This window comes from Morus notabilis, unplaced genomic scaffold (assembly GCF_000414095.1).
Source record: "Morus notabilis unplaced genomic scaffold, ASM41409v2 Scaffold78, whole genome shotgun sequence".
Taxonomy (NCBI): domain Eukaryota; kingdom Viridiplantae; phylum Streptophyta; class Magnoliopsida; order Rosales; family Moraceae; genus Morus; species Morus notabilis.
Window position 1 is genome coordinate 3387309 of NW_010367622.1, and position 5078 is coordinate 3392386.

Genomic DNA, 5078 nt, shown 5'->3' on the forward strand with positions numbered 1-5078 from the left:
AAAACGAAAACGAAAACGCAAACAAACGGGCCCAAGATCTCTTGTTTTTGGTTTTGTAATGCTTGTCTTTTAATTTTGGTTGGTGAATTCATGCCTCTTGTCTGTAATGTTATTATGGACTATGATGCCTGGGCTCAGAGCAATAGTCTACTGCAAGGAACTTCCTGCGTCATTTGTTAAGCAATAGAGACAGAGTATTCTCCCTCTCTCAAGTCCTTCACAGCATTCTTGTAGTTTTCTTTTGGGTATTTACGTTTTGTACCTTCTATTTTAAGGTTTTTTTAAAATCATTTTCTCGGTTTTTAATGCGAGAATTTTAATTGCATCAAATGTATACCATCACATTACGTTTGATGCACAAATCTATACCCTTTTCTCATTCAACATCCATTTTGTGTCTTTGACCCAAAAATGTCCAAATTACCCTCAGAATGTAAGAAATACTGAAAATTCAAAATAATAAAAAAAACAACAATTAAAAACACAAATGAAAAGAAAATGAACTTGAGAAAAAAGCGCCTCTGGAGGTGAATAGTGGCCAACACAGACCATGGACTTGGTTTAAATTCAGCCCAAATTACCCAGATTTGGCATGGGCATTACCCACATTTGCCATTTGCCAAGAGACACCACGTACCCAGATATGAAACACCGTGGAGATTTTTTTTTTAGGCTAATCTTGAAATATCACGGAGATTAAAACCAACCCTCAAAACCCAAAAACTGAACTTAACAAAATTTCACAGATCTTTTATCACATAGCAAGAAATTTACCCAAAACATCAAAAGTATCAATTGAGACTAGTTTTAACCAATCTACATACTTTTCCTGACATAGAAGCGAGACAAGCCTCTTCCTGTCTTTGATATGGCCGTTCTCGTCATCAAAGTCAATGACGGAACCACCTCGGTGGCCTCACAACCTCTAATCGACCAAGAACCCTGAGTTCGCAAGCCTTCCCATCGCCGTGCTCGTTGCCCGCTGGAGTACTTTGGACGTGGATCTGATTGAGGTAAGGGTGGGTAGCGGTTAAGGTCGCGTTGATGTGAAGTCAAGGGAGGATTTTTTAGTGTTAGATTTTTTTTTAATCAAGGCTATATTGGGTATTAGGCAGTACTGGAAATTCGGGTTGGCGGGCTACCCGAAGCCCAAATTTTTTGGGGCTCGGGCGGGCAAGCCCATTGTCCGCCCGCCCAAAGTTGATTTTCGGGTTCGGGTTCGGGCAATCTGAATTTTACATCTTCTCCTTTGCCCGCCGCCGTCCGCCGAAATTTTTTTGAATTTTTCCGACCATGCCCGAACTGCCTGAATTGCCCGACCCGAAAAATGCCCGAAAATGCCGTGTGCCCGAAAAATGCCCGATACCTGACTGCCCGAAATGCATGTAACGGCTACTTTTTTGAAATTTGCACGAATTCTACCCGAAAACCCGAGGTGCCTGAACTGCCCGTGGTGCCCCGACTGCCCGAATTACCCGAAAACGTGAATTTTTGCCCGAATTCTGCCCGAAAACTTGATCTGCCCGACTGCCCGAAAATAAAAAATAGCTGTTATATCCTGATTTTTTTTAAAAAAAAATCATTTTTTAACCCCAAAATTTTCCTATAAATACCCCCATCCCCCACACATTTTTCTCACTCAAACTCTCTCAATCCCTCTCAATTTCTCTCAATCTCTCTCAATCTCTCTCACAATTTTTCTAAAAACTATCACATTATCCTAAAGCTCTCTCTTTCTCAAATCCATCTTATTTTTTTATAATGGATCCTTTTGGTTATAGTAGTATTCCCGTTGATGCCCAACACAATGTAGAAGAATGACAATTTCTCACTAATGAGTTTGTTACGCAAGAATCTACTAATCTGAGCCCTGGTGGACGTACTGGAGGTCGTGGTCGCAATAGTAGTGGTGGGCGTGGAGAAGCGGTGAGTGCGACTGCGTCTGCGTCGGCAAGTGTTGCAACCTCCAGGAGAAAATGCAAGTGTACCTCGACAGTTTGAGATCACTTTGACATAATTGACGAGGTGGATAATGAAGGTAACACTAAACATATAGCTCAGTGTAAATATTGTTTATCTAAATTACAAGGTGACACTATTCACGGCACCACACACTTGAGACGACACTCTGAAAAGTGTCTTCAAAAGCTTAGCCAATCTAGCGGACCCGAACTTCGCCAAACACAATTATCTTTTAATCGCGCAACCGGTGGTCTAACCACTTGGAAATACAATCCGTAAGTAGATCGCATGGAAGTTGCGCGAATGATAGCTACTTTAGATCAACCACTTAGTTTTGTAGAGCATCCTAATTGGCAACGATATATTAAGGTTGTACACAATCCTAATGCACAGTTCACTTCAAAAACTACTCTTAGGAAAGATTTATTAAAATTATTTAAAAAGAAAAAGATGCATAAATAAACCTTTTACACTCGACTAGCGGGTACATTGCGTTAACGACAGATATTTGGTCTGCCGTTGCCAATAAAGATTATTTAGCTGTAACCGGACATTACTTTAAAAGATTTGATTTAGATAAGAGAATATTAAGTTTTAAATGTATTCTAAGATCACATAGCGCAGATTTAATATATAACACAATTTTAAATGTAATTGATGAATTTAGATTAAGAGATAAAGTAATGGCTATAACATTAGATAATGCTAGTGCCAATACAAAAGCAATTGAATTTTTTGAAAATGATTTAAGTCTATTCGGTGACGATACTATTTTCCACCAATGTTGTGCATGTCATGCAATTTAATAGCTAAATCCGGTTTAAAACAAATGGGTAATCACATTAAAAGAATTAGAGATAGTCTTGCATGGATTCAAGGTAGTAACTAAAGACAAGAAGATTGATTTAGGTTCTTATAAGCATTAAATATACCTCATAGAGCATTAGCGTTAGATTTACTTATAAGATGGAACTCAACTTATATTATGCTTCAACAATGCATCCCTTATAAGGATGCTATAACAAACTATATGTGTGCAAAATTAAGAGTAGGACATATATATGAATTTGATTGGTAAATTGCCGAAGTTTTGTATCAATTTTTAAGTGGGTTTCATGAAGTTACTCTAAAACTTAGTGGAACATACTACCCAACATCACCTTTAGCTTTAGAAGAACTTTTAAGAATTAGTATTTTATTCCACGAATATAGGGAGGACCCAATCTTAGGAGTTCCTGTTCATTCTATGAAAAATAAATTTAAAAAATATTGGTCTAAGTTGTCTTTGTTATATGGTTTGGGTACAATTTTTGATCCGAGATTAAAATTAGACGGATTAGAAAGTGGTTTAGAAAACTTAGGTGAATTTTTAGGCATCACTTGTATAGACTAATTTTCAATAATAAAGGCGAAAATATATGAGATCTATAGTAAATATGAGATTAAGTTTAGAAGCACAAACTCTAGAGTACAGGAACTGCAACAACAAGATGAAAACCTGCATTCATTCTTGAATGTTTTCGGGTTAAAGAAGAAGAAGAAGACAACTCAAATGGAAGCTGTGAGTGGAAGTGGATATTCATCAGCAAGTGGCAGTGGCAGCAGCAGCTTCAACGAGCTTATGGCGTACCTCAGTGAAGGCTTAGTAGTCAGCAGTGCGGCAGAATTGTTTGACTTAGTTCAATGGTGGAGGGCACGGGCATTAACTTGGCCAATCCTAACTTGATTGGCAATGGATATATTTTCAATCCCAGTCTCCATTGTTTCACCCGAACAAGCTTTCAGTACGACAGGAAGAATACTTGAGGAACGCCGGAATGCATTACAAAGGGATATTGTTAAAGCCTTAGTTTGCATTAAGGATTGGGATCGGGCCGATCAACTTCTACAAGATACAATTTCACCGGCAAGTCAAGAATGGATCGATGAATTTAATCGATTAACATTTAATTTTGAAGACGATCCCTCAGCTCAAAATTAAATTATAAATTTGTAATTTGTAAATATATATTTACTTTTTACATTGTATTTGTAATTTAATAAACAATATAAGTTTGTACAATTTGTAATTCGTCACAAAATGATTGCACTCTTTTTTCCTTGTCAAGTTTTTTTCCCAATTGGGTTTTTCTTGGTAAGGTTTTTAACGAGACAATAATGAATTATAAATTTAAAAATTAATAAAGAAATAATTTTTTTTATATAGTTCGTGTGTTCATTTCAAATTGTAATATATATATAGATATAAATTTTAACACAAAATAACTTAATATTAAAAAAAAAGTTTAAATAATTCGGGCAATTAGGGCGGGCTCGGGCCGCCCGGCCAGGCTCGGGTGGCCTAATACAAGTCCGCCGCCCGTTCAAGGTGAAATTCGGGCTCGGGCGGGCGGCCTGAATTTCTCGGGCGGCTCGGGCTCGGGCTCGGGTAACAACTCAGGCTTTTCGGGCGGTCGCGGGCGGCCCGTCTAAAGTTCTAACACTAGTATTAGGAGGTAAAATATGAGTTTTGATTGATATAAGGTTTGGATTTGCCTATTAAATTTAATGTGAAGATAGTATTTGATGAGATTAAAAATTAAAAGTATATTTTATAAATAAATTTAAATGTGAAGCATAAAAATGTAAATAATTCTTTTTTTCTTGAAAAAAATAAAACAAAATAAAATAAAAAAGAGAGTGGGATAAAAATTACATTAAGATCCCATTTATTTTACTGATTTAAGTTTATAATTTGAGTTTTCTTATAGTAAATTTTTTTTAAAAAAATCACATTTAATTTTTTTATTACAATAAAAAATTCTCATATAAAATCACATATAACTCAAATTAAAAATTTAAATGAACGAATTAAAAAAAAAGTCTAACTACAATAATATTATTAATTGGCAATTGTCATAACATCTATTTCTTATCCATCCTATTCCCATCTCGACCACCAACAAGTCTACAACGGCAATGCCATCATGACATGTACTCGGCGCAACATTTTGTTTTCATCAAAATTTTCCCAACTTAAGATAAGATTTACCGATAAATAATAGCAGTAATAGTAGTAGTAATAATAATAATAATAATAATAGATAAGTAATAATTTATTGAAATCCAGAGTCGTG